This window comes from Siphateles boraxobius, unplaced genomic scaffold, assembly GCF_051911475.1.
Source record: "Siphateles boraxobius isolate OS27281-9 unplaced genomic scaffold, OSU_SipBor_1 42, whole genome shotgun sequence".
Lineage (NCBI taxonomy): Eukaryota > Metazoa > Chordata > Actinopteri > Cypriniformes > Leuciscidae > Siphateles > Siphateles boraxobius.
In genome coordinates this window covers 810,778-825,369 of record NW_027509053.1, presented here as the reverse complement: position 1 = coordinate 825,369, position 14,592 = coordinate 810,778, and the positions used below count along the sequence as shown (strand labels likewise).

The following is a 14,592-nucleotide window of genomic DNA, read 5'->3' as shown; positions in this document are numbered from 1 at the left end:
AAAAACGAATCTGTTGGGTTATTTGGCCAAAATGCTTTAATCAAACTATTATTAATATTAATTATAATTACTTCTTAATTACTTAAATAATTAATTATTTCCATGAAAATAACTCACTCACTCACAACTTAAGTATATTAACAATGCTTTATTTACATCCAATTAGACATTGCATTCAAAAGTTATTGTTGCAAGTGTTTCAATAAATAAAATAAAAAAAAGTAATGCAATTATAAACTGCCTCATAAGGCAACGTGTTGAAGGGAACACCTCCAGGCACAGAATATTAATGTTAAAATTAATTAATTTAGAGTTATGTTTTAAGTTCTAAGAAACATGGATCACAAAAACACAAATAAACAGTTGTAAACATTACAAGTTGTAAACATTTTCATTAAGTTATTGTTTGCAATTGCTTTCATTTACTTCCTTAAAATAAGAAATTCTTTCAATAAATAAATAAATAAATAAATAAATAAATAAATAAATAAATAAATAGAAGTAATGCAATTATAAACTGCCTCATAAGGCGACAGTGTGTTGAGGGAACAGCTCCTGCCACAGAATGCTAAAATTAATTTAATTACAATTATGTTTTAAGTTCTAAGAAACATGGAATACAAATACACAAACAAAACAAACCAAAGCTTGTCCAGCTTATCCAATTATAAACTGCCTAAGTAGGCGACAATGAGTTGATGGAACTCCTCCTGGCACAGAATATGATGTTTTATTAACAAAGTTCGGGAGAAGCACGTTCAGATAATTAACACGGGTGGAGACCACTCAGCAATCATGATTAAAACGTGTATATATAGACTCAGCAGTCTCACCTCATTTCTCTGACAGTTTAGCAGCGTCCCTCCACCACCCCTTCTCCACTCTTCTAGTCCTAAACCACTTTACATACAGGGGGGAGTACTCTGGGTTCGGGCCGAATTCCGAGCTCGGAGCCCTCCCCCCGTACAGCACGCCAAATACGCATTATACTTTATTCCCTTTAATTGTATGTAAGTGTGAACTCGTGAAATATTGTGTGTTGTAGCAACTGCCAAACAGCTGCCGCAGGCGTTGGATACTCAATGTCTAAAACATAAAATAATTTAAAGCATGTATCCACAGCTTGTAAAAGGCTGTCTTGCTCTAGTGCCGCTCCTCCCAAAATGACGAAGGCTTGTGAGCAGTTGAATTTGTCCCCAAGCTGCAGGACATGAGGGAATTGCCTCCGTTGCTCCTCCTCCTCCAAATACTTGATGATGTTTGTTCCAACCTTTAAATAGAAATTTTAAATGGTAAATATGCACAAATGGATCAAATATTACCCCAAATGTGTTGTCATAAATGATGTACCTACAGGCTGTAAATCAACAAATGCTTGTTTTGCCTCATGGTAAGAGGGCCGAACCATCTTGCAGCCTGTTTTGTGTGGCAATGGAGGAAGGATAGCTGGCAGGGTTTTTAAAGCAACATCTCCAAGAGTGTCTTTACATAAAACAGAAAGAACAATGGATTAATCTTTAAACAAGTCCATTATATCATAGACAAAATATTATAACTTGACATGAAAGTACAGAGCTGTTGTGCAGGATTTTCTCACCAGAAGAAATGTTATTGGGTACACAAAATAACCCAACATTTTTTAGAGTGTACAGACAGTGTTTTTATTTTACTCTAGATTAAGAATGCTAGGACACTGGAAGAACTCGTGGAACTCGCAGATAAGCACTCCAGCATGCTTCAGACAGCAGGATGCTATAATGCCTGAGGACACTGGAGGATAAGGAAAAAGTTGTGGATGGTTACATCCAGTAGTACTTCACCTACCGCAACCATGTTTCCTTCCAGAGGTAGGTCACTCTGACTACTTTGTAAGAATTCAAACGAGAATTTGAATGAAACTCAAATGAGTGTCTAACAAATGTGAGTCCTACTGGCAATAGCATTAAGAACTTACCATGATCTGCCTCTTCCCCTCACCCACAACCCAACCCGGTAATAGGTTCAAGGATGGCCTGGCTACCCTCAACTTTTTCAACGCTCTGGAACAGCATCCCTCCATTTTCCTGCCCTACATGTGTTACAGTGCGGAAGACCTGACAGCCGAGAGTGTAGAGTCACTGTTCCGTCCAGAAATGAGCCCAACTGGTAGCTCAAATCGCCATGAGGAGGAGAGAGTGCTTGGCTACTGGCTGGACTACTTAATCGCTGTAAAAGGTATAATTTTCTGTATGTTGTTTGAAGTGAAGTTCACAAATGGATGATAAATCTCAATGTGTTTCTTTACTCCCAACCCCCACAGAGGAAGGGTCAGGGATGTCCTTGCAGGACATTCTGATGTTCGCCACAGGCCTGAAAGAAATCCCAGCAGCAAAATTAATACCACAGCCTCAACTCACATTCCAGAAACACTCAAGGTTTCCTGAGGCTAATGTCTGCGCGAACACATTAAAACTCCCGATCTTACCCTCATATGAAATCTTTGAGGAAGCCATGAATTATGGAATCAAGAACGCTCCAGGATTTGGGCTCCATTGAGGTGTCAATCAGAAATTAATTATCAGTGGCAAATTTGCATTATTGTTGTTACTGTTTGCATTGCACTTTGCACTGTTACATTGTTTACAGAAATCCATTTTTTTTTATAAGAAAAGGTGCAAGTTTCTCTATTTGGAAACTTTTCATGGCAGATTTACATTGCTGTTACTGTTCGCACTTTACTATTTGTATGGTTACATGGTTTACAGAAGTCCAATGATTTTTTGTATAAGAAAAGGTGCAAGTTTCTCTATTTGGAAACTTTCCGTGACAGATTTACATTGCTGTTACTGTTCGCACTTTACTGTTTGTCAGTATTTTAACAGTTAAAAGAAATAAAATAATTTTTATAAGAAAATGTAAGTTTGTCTATTCTGAAACATTTTGCAAGAGCCATCAGAATGAAGTTTATTTGTTGTTGCATAAATTGGTCATGAAATGTTACCGATCTAGCATGAAAGTCACCATTAGCTTCAGCATACCGTATTTATCAACACTGTTAACACCAAAAGCATACATTGTGATGGTGGAAAAAGTAAGGGAAGTCATTGCAATCGATTAATATCTTTGCTTTTAATTTAACCTTTAATTTAAGGTGTCCATATCAGTACACCACACTGGAGGCAATGCTGTCTGAAAGAAAATAAACTGCCTACACGTCTGTTAGTTCTCTCTCTCAAAGACCAGCCATTTCTAACAAGTCTAATGTAGTTGTCAACAGCAGCTGGCCAGTTGATGGGTGGAGCGAGCTGGCTCTGTCTCTCCAAGTTGGCAAAATATGCTTGGAGGCTAGCATCTCCACACAAACTGTTTGTGGGTGGCAGAAGGTCTTTGAACTCCTGTAACACTTGGGGATCCACTGGGAATCCACAATCCCTTCCACCAAACCTAAGGCCGCACAGAAAGCACAACAGTGAACTCATTTGAATAGTGTTTAAATCTCAAAGGGAAACCAACCAAACATTTATTGAAAATGACAATACAGGTGTTACATACAAACCTGTGAGGCAGGTTGTAAATGGTATCAGGTTTCCCAGATGGACAGAGAGACTGCCGGACGGGTCTGATGGTATGGTTATTCCAAAGCTCTCGGTGTTCATCAAGCTCTTTCTGAAAGATGCCCAGGAACACATACCGTACAAGGCACTTGTGTTCATGGGTGCCATTGAAGTAGTGTCTCTCTCTCAGGTCACTGAATAAATCCATCCAGAACTGTGTCCTAATAATGGAGTACAGTGATTTTAGTTTTGTATAAATGTTTCTAATACAAATACTTAAATTATGTGACAGTCTTGGAAAACAACATTCTGCACTGGATTCACCAGTGCAGAATGGACTGTCAACACTTATTACAATTTGAAACAGTCAACCATGCACACTAATCCTTTTACTTATCATAACTATTGCACAATCGGCAGTACACAGCCTGATCCATGTATGACGCTCATATAAATAAGCCTACATTTTCAAAGTCAGCATTGTATGGTGCCAACCCAGCATAATATTATGAAAAGATTACAGAAATATGAAACAGTATTGAAAAATATGTGAGTAACAGTATTGTTAAACGTACCTCTGTTTCCTGAAAAAGGACCACCAACTTTCAATCCTTTGATTGGCAGTTGAAGTGCCATACATGTGGCTGAGAGAACCTGCAAAGTCATCGGTGTGGTCCTCTCTTAAAGAACAGTGGATGGCAGCCATGTCTCCATTTTCTGTCCCACAGTCTGTCCTAAGACGAGCCGGAAGGCCACAGCTCGAAACACACTGCAGGTAATGGTGAGCTATTACTGCAGGGTCGTTGTTGGTGCTGCCACTACTGAGCCACATAACCCGCCTTGAATACCCATCGATGCAGCCACTGATGGCAATCCCAAAGGGCTTGAGCTTGTCATAGCCATCCACGTGCCACACCTGATTGGGTCCTGCAGAGCAATAGGATCGCCTAACAAACCTGCGCCTATGACGGAGAGATACTCCTGTTGGATTTAATAATCTGAGGGCTTGCATGACATCGTCTTGTTTCACTGTCAGTGAATGCTTCTGTCTCAGGGTCTGCCACATAGCCCTGTAGCCCAACAGCTGTCCTGAGCCGTTCAATTCACTAGTGATGGCAGCATTCACAGTCTCCAGTGGACTGTAATTTGCACTCCGACTTAGATTTAGCCGTTTCAGCCTTCTTTTTTAGAGTTTTCAGGCTCATTACAATACCATGCTTTGACTCCAAAAAATCGCGAATAACGTCGTTGGAGTGGTCCTTTCTAAAGTAAGCACGTATTAGGTCATCCTCTGGACCGACACAACACACACACACAGAAAGATTAATTATAAAAACTAATATGCTTTAATGGGGTTGATAAATTTATAAATAGGAACACAGTAAGGGGATGTTACCTTAGGCTGACGCTCCGTAAGGAACCCCACGTTCAGACCACACGACGTGCAAAACTTGGGAGCGTCCCCCAGTTGCTCGGCACAATACGGACAGAACATTTCAAACTAAAAATTAAATAAATAGTTCAGATATCAGGACAACATTGTACAAACGCCAGTAATGCATCTATTTAATGGCCAGACGCGAGCTAGCCAGCTAACTTAGTTTCCAGCTAACAACGTTGGCAGATTAATACGTTATGGGGACAATAACTTAATATGTTAAAAACACACAAAACCACTTCGGTATCAGAGCACATCGACAAGTCTGTCATAATGAAAGAGAAACACTTACCTCTTGAGACAACAAAAGCACAGCACACATTCAAAAAATAGCGCTAAGACAACCGGATGTATGCGGGTCCGTCACTGATTATGGCCCCCCCGGAAACATTTCCGTTGTGTTTTTGCAGTTTGCAGTTCGTTTCCCTATTTGCTCGTGCTGCGAATATTTGCAGCGAATGTGAAATCGACAAAGTTGTTTCCTGAATTTGCATGTGTTTTCTGAATTTGTATGTGTTTTCTGAATTTGTATGTGTTTTCTGAATATGTAGTTGTTGTGGCGTTGTTTGCATGTGTTTTCTGAATTTGTATGTGTTTTCTGAATATGTAGTTGTTGTGGGGTTTGTATGTGTTGTGACCCTTCTCGGCCACCGTAGTAAAGACTGTTTTGAATACATCCAGAGGCTGGATCTCAACAATAGGAAGTAGCAGATTCTGGCCTAAGCCAGTGGTTTTCAAACCATTCTCGAAACCTCCCAGACGCTATACATTTTCGTTATCTTCCTTATTTCAAAAGGGTTAATTGAGCTACTTAGTAGAGTACTCAATGATCTGACGTGGGTGTGTCCAATAAGGGAGATGAGCAGAATGTGAAGGGTAGGCTTCTGAAGTAGTTTGTGGACCCCAGTTTTAAACATATGTCTGACTCACAGAGACATCAGAGCAAAAGAGGCCACTGACTATTCTGGTGGGACTCACAACCACAACCAGGGAATTTCTCCATTCGCATCCTAGAAGTCCAAAGTTCTATCCATTGTACCATAAAATGACACACTTCAGGGAAGTATTGCATGCGCAGCACTTCTTAGTTTTTCCAGTTTTGTGCAAGTAAACACAGTTCGTCATGCAAAGACTTTCATATGTGAAAAGGTTAAGCACTCCCATATCCTGTGCCAAAGGCACTCCTGGGATTTGAACCCAGGATCTCCTGTTTACAAGACAGGCGCTTTGACCAGCTAAGCCACAGCGCCAGATATGGTGAAATTTGTTGGTAAAACAAGTCTAAAAGAGGTACCACATCAGGAAAACAGCTGATCACGTCATGAACGAGGTCCCTTAGAGGTAAGAGGATTGTTTCCAAAACACGAGGGCCTTTCACGCCTCAAGGGAATGTCTGAACTCATTTAATTTTGGCTCTACACTCTCGATAGTCATGCCTAAAATGTTTCCTGAGCCTTCTTCTGATATGAAAGGGCAAAATCCAGAAAGATATCCATGTATTCTTCTTCATATATGTAAAGACTTTGTTTGTACAAATATCCATAGGCTTGACCATATCAATAGGTAGTAGCAGATTTCAGGCCTAAGCCAGGAGCTTGCAAACCATTCTTGAAGCGCATCTGCATCACATATATATATATTTTTATTATCTCTCTCATTTAATACAGATGAATCAAATAATTGATTGATAAGTAACGTACTCGACGATCTGACTTGGGTGTGCTCAATAAGGAAAAGAAGAAAAATGTGTTGCGTAGGCTTCTGAAAAAGTTGGAAAACCCCAGCTTTAAGCAAATGTCAGTCTGGTAAAGACGTCTGTGCAAAGGGACACCATTCGTGACTCTGGTGGGACCCAAAAAACGACAACCTTTTTAAAACCTTCATTTGCAACCGAGAAGTCCAGATTGTCTTTCCTGCCAAGACTTTCACATCCGAGAAGGTTGAATGACTAATCTTAAAAGCCACAGATTAGGCACTGCTGGGATTTGAACCCAGGATCTCCTGTTTACTAGACAGGCGCTTTGACCAACTAAGCCACAGCGCCAGTTACTGTCACTGGTTCGATGCTTTTTTATACAAAGTCTAAAAGAGGTAGCATGTCAGGAGAATAGCTGATTACATCATGAATAGGTCCCTTTGAAGTTACAGGATTATTTCCAAAACCTGAAAGGTGTGCAGGCTTCTGTTGAGGGACAAGGGAATATCTCAAGCCATTTATTTCTGGATCGAAACTCTCAGTACTCGTGTCTCAAATGTTTCGGGAACCTCCAGTTACGATACATCTAAATGCTGTTTCAGCTTGGAGAAATGGAAAGCGTGTTTTTTTTCTTCTTTTTTTTCTAGGTAGGTGGCCAACAATCGGTTGTTGCAGATTTTGGCCTAGGCCAGTGGATTTCAACCTATTCTTATTTAAATAGGTGACTTAAGTTAATTAGTAGAGTACTCTGTGATCTGATTTGGGTGTGTCCAATAAGGGAAATAAGCAGAACGTGAAGGGTATGCTTCTGAAGTAGTTTGTGGATTCAAGTTTTAAGCATATGCTTGTCCAACACAAAGACATCTGAGCAAAAGAGTGTATGCACGACTCTGGTGGGACTCGAACCCACAACCTTTGAATACCTCCGTTCACAATCTAGAAGTCCAATGCGCTATCCATTGCGCCACAGAGCCACAAAAGACAAGCTTTAAGACGCTATTGCATCCACATCACTTCTTAGATTTCCACATTTTGTGCAGATGCACACTGTTCAGCATGCAAAGATTTACATATGTAAAAGATTAAGTGAGCGGTGCCCACATCCTGTGGCATAGGCACTGCTGGGATTCGAATCCATGATCTCCTGTTTACTAGACAGTTGTTACAATGTTTTCTTAAGGCTTATATCATTCTTTCATTCTAATGGAATGTCTTGTTAATGCTAATGCTAATGTAATGTAATGTTTTACATGACATTCCTTGAATCTTGTGTCATGACACTCCACCCCATGCCCCCAAACCCATGACATTTCATTCCAAGAAATTTCCAAGAATCCTTGCCATGAAATTCTACTACATCTTCTTCCGGTAAACATCACAACATGTTATTTCGTGGAATTCAGTTGAATCCGATTCAATTAACATGTCCATTTTTTCTGAAATGTCATGACTTGAAATTCCAAGTGCCATAGAATCCCATACATTGCACTAAAGTGTTACTTTAAGGGTCATGTACTGCAGGTCAGTGTTACTTTAATGTTTGGTTAATTCTAGCATGAACTGAATTGCAGTGCTTTGTCAACATTACTGCATTTCTGGATAAACTTGCCAGAGGGTTAAAGACTCTAGCTTGAGCCCGCAGCCAAAGGTTAGGTTTGTCAGAAGTGGGATTAGAACCCATGCCTCAAGGGGAGACTGCGACCTGAACGCAGCACCTTAGACCGCTCAGGCATCCTGACATGACAGCCAGTGATGAGCAGCATTTTTGCACCTACACAGAATGGCAGATGATCTAGAATCTAGGGCTTCACCGCTCACCCGTGTCACAGCACATGCCTCGTTGGCGCAGTTAGGCACCGCGTCAGTCTCATAATCTGAAGGTCGTGAGTTCGAGCCTCACACGGGGCAGAATGATGCTTTTTGATACACGGGACCGTGTAAATAAATGAGCTGCTTTCTGTATTCCCTTTTATGCCTTTGTCCATTTCTTCATATGCACTGTAATTGAAATCCAGTGTTTTTTTAAGACTAATGTTGAACAAATGCAGTAATTGTATTACTCTCATATTCATGTCATATGTGTTGGTGTTGTTACAATGTTTTGTTAAGGCTGATATCATTCTTTCATTCTAATGGCATGTCTTGTTAATGCTAATGTAATGTTTTACATGACTTTCCTTGAATCTTGTGTCATGACACTCCACCCCATGCCCCCAAACCCATGACATTTCATTCCAAGAAATTTCCAAGAATCCTTGCCATGCAATTCTACTGCATCTTCTTCCGGTAAACATCACAACATGTTATTTCGTGAAATTCAGTTGAATCCGATTCAATCAACATGTCCATTTTTTCTGAAATGTCATGACTTGAAATTCCAAGTGCCATAGAATCCCATACATTGCACTAAAGTGTTACTATAAAGGTCATGTACTGCAGGTCAGTGTTACTTTAATGTTTGGTTAATTCTAGCATGAACTGAATTGCAGTGCTTTGTCAAAATTACTGCATTTCTGGATAAACTTGCCAGAGGGTTAAAGACTCTAGCTTGAGCCCGCAGCCAAAGGTTAGGTTTGTCAGAAGTGGGATTCGAACCAACGCCTCCAGGGGAGACTGCAACCTGAACGCCAGCTGCCGAAGGATAGTCCGTCAAAATGGGGATAATGTTGAACAATGTTGAACGCCACAGCCAATCACGTCGACGCGCTATAACATTTGCAGCCAATTAGAGAGCGCCATTCTCGACATTATAACATCTGCAGCCAATCAGAGAGCGCCATTCTTGACTTTTTCCTTATCATTTTCGACATTTGACCAATCAGAGTACAAGGAAATGTCAATGGCACGTTTACGCTTAGCACCGCTAGGAGGAGGAGTCAGGAAGCTAGCCAATTGTCAATCAAGTTGCCGAACTGAGCCGAAGGTGTACGAAGTAATGACATATCCTGAGGGGCGTGTCAGAGGTCAAAAAGTTCAGACGTCGAGCATCACTGTCACGGAGGTCAGGCAGCATCATTTTAAAGGAGGACTGCGAAATTTATTTTTCGGCAACTTTAACTGTATTTTCGGACAATGTAATTTTATATTTGTATATAATTGTATACTATATTATAATTGTAAATATCGTGTGTGCTTTTTTTAAAGAAATAATTTGTATTATAGTAGTTTTGTTCAAAACGATATAACCTAACCGTTAGCCCCCCAACAAAAAAATGTCTGGCAAAAAATCCCATAAAGCCATGTCAGATACTGACTGGATTGCAAGGCTAAAAAAGTTTGCAAGCACAGGAGTTTGGCCATCAAATGAGGGTAACAGGCTAGCTCCTCGACAGAAAAAGTGGCATGACGTGTACCAAAGGGTGAGTGTGCTTTTGTCACCTTTGCATGATGTAATAATTGTAATCCTAATCATTTAATTCTATGTCATCATTATTTATAGATATGTATGTAGATAATGTTGCAGGTATTTGAGATTTATGTTTATTTATGTAAAAAAAAAACTTTTTTTTGCACTGGGAGATTCAGAGATTTGAGGCAGTGGGGGTGGGGATGTTGAGTGAATGGATGTTTTTTGAAGGTGTCAAATGTTCCTCTCTTGTTCTTTTAAAGGAGGATACAAACTTTACTCACTCTTTATCTCTAATTTTACAGTTTGTATCTCCCCTTCAAAGAACATGAATAAAAATAAATGACACACTACAATAAATTAATGTGGCATTCATACTGATAAGTTAGAAATGCATGTATTCTATATTATATGTGTGATAATGTTTACAGATTGAAAGATGTCCGATGCAGTCTCGCGGCCAGACAACCTTGCTCGGAGCGGTCCCAAAGTGCATATGTGGTTTTCAGACTCAAAAGGTAACAATGTAAAGATGTAACTTGTATTTTTTTTATATATATATAATTTACTGAACAAATTCTTCTCGTTCAACAATTATTGTAGCCTATGTATTTTTGTGGTTGTCTTAAGCAGGCCACAGCCTCTAATGGACAAGCACCAAGGGTTGTTGAACAACGGTCTGCCGCTAGTGGACCAGCACAGGAGGTCATGGCGCAGAGTCAGCGTCAGCTCCCACCCCAGCCTACTTCTAAAATTATACCAAGTTTGTCAAAGGTAATAACATTTTTTTATATATATAATTGCAGTTTTAATATACGTTTAGTATAAAGGTTTAAGTTCAGTGGAAATGGCTGGTATGTTTTTACACCTACCTGCCAGCTGTCACACCTTGTACAGGGGCGGCTGTAGTCTGCTTATTGGTCAGTTTCACTGTCTCAGGTTGGTTTAGATCAAGTAAAATGGTGAAAGAACAATGTAACCTATGTGATCTCTCTTTCTTCTCTGGGCTCTGCTCTTGCATTCTCCTCTTCCTCTCTAATTGGGCTTTGCCATTATGGGTTAAAGGACACTCACGTCCTTCATGGCATCTCTCTTGATTTTTCCAACTGGCTACTGAAGCTACGTCTTTCATTCTGTATTTCTCAGGTAACATTCCACTTATGCACAATTAATTATACACGTATTATTAATTAAGTCATCATGAATCTGCTTTGTTGCCATTTCAAGTGTAACCTTCATTACTGTTAATAAACGCTTTCTCTTACAAACTATGTGCAAACTATTTTTGATTTTAAGTCATTTTTAAAAGGTACTTGTTAAATTACTATATACTCACATTCTAGCAATACCTTCCCAAACATTTTTCTATTCTAACTGTGCTTATTTCAATCTGTATAAGTAGTAGAGTGTGGTAATACACAGACAAAAAAATAAGTTAAAGAAAGAAAGCAGTGCTCACTGCATCTCTCACTGCACCTCTCACTGCACCTCTCACTGCACCTCTCACTGCACCTCTCACTGCACCTCTCACTGCATCTCTCACTGCACCTCTCACTGCACCTCTCACTGCACCTCTCACTGCATCTCTCACTGCACCTCTCACTGCACATCTCACTGCACATCTCACTGCATCTCTGCATCACTGGACACAGTGCAGTGTCCAGTGCCCCTACACCAAGCACCACTGTCTCTGTAAGTACTGGCATAATCCACATTGCATTCTAAGACAAATTCCACATCTGTGCACTTTTTAGAAACTTGCATTCTAAGACACATTCCACATCTGTGCACTTTTTAGAAATATATTTTGTATGCAGGAAATCTTATCATAATGAATTAAGAGCAATACTATACAGTTTTCACACAATATGCAGTCAGTGAACACATTTCCACAATGCTTACATTTTCGTAACAGACAAGCTATACCTCCCAACAAAATTATGGATTGTTTTTGTAGTATTTACAAATGTTAACACACACCACCCCACAATAGCAAAAACAATATTCCAAACCTTAGATACAGTATAAAAACCTCGGCTTCTTCAATGATATCAGTTCAAAAACAATATATCTCAGCTGATAATAAACAAACAATTGAATAATTGACACACACCTGATTTATGTTGGGTAAATTGGGCCAACCATAGCTGATTCCAGTCTGGCTTAGACTCAGTGGCAGGGGTTATTTTTTTCTGTTACATTGACACTTATACAGTAAAAGGAGGACTTTGAGGAGTGATGTTTTTGGAAACAGAAAAAGACAAACACTGTAATGTCTGGACGAGGAAGAGTAAGAGCAAGGGGCCCAGGGAGAAGAGCAGGCCCAGTGAGATGTGCAGTGACAGATGCAGTGAGAGGTGCAGTGAGATGTGCAGTGAGATGTCCAGTGAGAGGTGCAGTGAGATGTGCAGTGAGATGTGCAGTGACAGATGCAGTGAGAGATGCAGTGAGATGTGCAGTGAGATGTGCAGTGAGAGGTGCAGTGAGATGTGCAGTGAGAGGTGCAGTGAGATGTGCAGTGAGATGTGCAGTGAGATGTGCAGTGAGATGTGCAGTGAGAGGTGCAGTGAGAGATGAGAGGTGCAGTGAGAGGTGCAGTGAGAGGTGCAGTGAGAGATGAGTGGTGCAGTGAGAGATGCAGTGAGATGTGCAGTGAGAGGTGCAGTGAGAGGTGCAGTGAGAGATGAGAGGTGCAGTGAGAGGTGCAGTGAGAGGTGCAGTGAGAGATGAGTGGTGCAGTGAGAGGTGCAGTGAGAGATGAGATGTGCAGTGACAGATGCAGTGAGAGATGCAGTGAGATGTGCAGTGAGAGGTGCAGTGAGAGGTGCAGTGAGAGGTGCAGTGAGATGTGCAGTGAGATTTGCAGTGAGATGTGCAGTGAGATGTGCAGTGAGATGTGCAGTGAGATGTGCAGTGAGAGGTGCAGTCAGAGATGCAGTGAGATGTGCAGTGAGATGTGCAGTGAGATGTGCAGTGAGAGGTGCAGTGAGAGGTGCAGTGAGAGATGCAGTGAGAGGTGCAGTGAGAGATGCAGTGAGAGGTGCAGTGAGATGTGCAGTGAGATGTGCAGTGAGATGTGCAGTGAGAGGTGCAGTGAGAGGTGCAGTGAGAGATGCAGTGAGATGTGCAGTGAGAGGTGCAGTCAGAGATGCAGTGAGATGTGAAGTGAGATGTGCAGTGAGATGTGCAGTGAGAGGTGCAGTGAGAGGTGCAGTGAGAGATGCAGTGAGATGTGCAGTGAGAGGTGCAGTCAGAGATGCAGTGAGATGTGCAGTGAGATGTGCAGTGAGATGTGCAGTGAGAGGAGCAGGGCCAGGGAGAAGAGCAGGCCTAAGGAGAGGGCAAGGTAGAGGTGTAAGAATGTGTGGTGATGGCATTCCAAGGGCTGCAAGAACAGTAGTCAGTGATGAAATTCGTGCCACTATCATTGACCATGTAATCAACCACGGTCTTTCACTAAGAGAGGCTGGTAAACAGTAAAGGGAAAAAAAACTGATTTGCTTTTTACTGGAATACTGTACATGTGGACATACAGTTCCCAACCAATAAATTTAGTGTAAAAATGGTGGATTGCATGTTTTGTATGCAAATACCTGTAAAACTGAAACACAAAAGTCTATGAAGTTTTTGTAATACAATAGCCAGTATTTTGAAACCTGTTGTACTTTGATTGACTGCATGTACCTTGTGAAGTGAAAACAAGTGTTATTCTTTGACAGAATAATTTCATTCTGAGTCAGATTTCCAGTGTTTTGGTAAAGTTAGTGTGTGCAGAGAAAGATGTGTTCTATTTTGAAATGAAGAGTTAGTATATATTTACAGTTTTTTTCAATTGTTTACACGCAATTTTGAAAACCGGGTTCTTTTTTTCAAAATGTAATCACAATTATCCAAACACCACACTCAATTGGCATAATTCCTAGATTGTTTGGAAAATGACACACTTCTGTCAAAACATACACACTTCAGTCAAAAGATATACACATATTTGTGAAAATGCTATTAGTTTTCATTTAACCAACACAGTCCTCAATGATCAGACACTATTGTAACCAGTTTCACACTGTTGTGATAAATAAAAAACACCTTAGTAAAAATACTATTTTTAGGAAATAGCATGTGCTAGATTTTTGGCCAGACATTATGTAAGGGATAATTTAGAAAACAACATTCTTCATGATTAGTTTGAGATATAGGGAGAATGTACACAAATAGGCCTACTATAAACTTACCAAGCACTGCACAACACTGATTTCTGCAGACTCATATTTCAAGTATTTATTTACAGTATTTCTTACCATAATCAGTTACAGTAATCAACCAACAATGAAATCAATGAAAAAAATAAAATCTGTAGACAAATTAAAATTACTGCATGAAGTACATACAGTTTGACTCTGAAGAAAAACTGCTGTAAAAGCAACAAGAATACTGTAACTATTCAGTTACAGTATCAACCAGAGATTTTGGTTGAACTCTTTGTCCAGCTTCCATCGGTGTCAGTCCATGGTCCCTCTACCTCCTTCACCTCTTCCTCTACCTCCTTCTCCTCTTCCTCTACCTCCTTCTCCTCTTCCTC

At 40.3% G+C, this 14,592-nt stretch overlaps 2 long non-coding RNA genes and 4 other non-coding genes across 6 annotated transcripts; 2 read left to right on the top strand and 4 right to left on the bottom strand.

Annotated features, from left to right (window-relative positions):
* Positions 1-1,690: 1,690 nt before the first annotated feature.
* LOC143707663 (uncharacterized) lies at positions 1,691-2,566 on the top strand. Its single transcript, XR_013193191.1, has 3 exons — positions 1,691-1,847; positions 2,000-2,214; positions 2,300-2,566. It is a non-coding gene; the product is annotated as an uncharacterized LOC143707663 (long non-coding RNA).
* Positions 2,567-3,329: 763 nt separating this feature from the next.
* LOC143707662 (uncharacterized) lies at positions 3,330-4,384 on the bottom strand. The gene is made up of 3 exons (XR_013193190.1): positions 4,109-4,384; positions 3,671-3,754; positions 3,330-3,423 (listed from the first exon to the last, which is right to left on the bottom strand). It is a non-coding gene; the product is annotated as an uncharacterized LOC143707662 (long non-coding RNA).
* A 1,763-nt stretch (positions 4,385-6,147) lies between these two features.
* trnat-ugu (transfer RNA threonine (anticodon UGU)) lies at positions 6,148-6,221 on the bottom strand. The gene has a single exon. It is a non-coding gene; the product is annotated as a tRNA-Thr (tRNA).
* Positions 6,222-6,941: 720 nt separating this feature from the next.
* trnat-agu (transfer RNA threonine (anticodon AGU)) lies at positions 6,942-7,015 on the bottom strand. The gene has a single exon. It is a non-coding gene; the product is annotated as a tRNA-Thr (tRNA).
* A 537-nt stretch (positions 7,016-7,552) lies between these two features.
* trnar-ucu (transfer RNA arginine (anticodon UCU)) lies at positions 7,553-7,641 on the bottom strand. Its single transcript is given in 2 exon segments — positions 7,553-7,588; positions 7,605-7,641. It is a non-coding gene; the product is annotated as a tRNA-Arg (tRNA).
* An 860-nt stretch (positions 7,642-8,501) lies between these two features.
* On the top strand, positions 8,502-8,575 carry trnam-cau (transfer RNA methionine (anticodon CAU)). Its single transcript has one exon. It is a non-coding gene; the product is annotated as a tRNA-Met (tRNA).
* Positions 8,576-14,592: the final 6,017 nt, after the last annotated feature.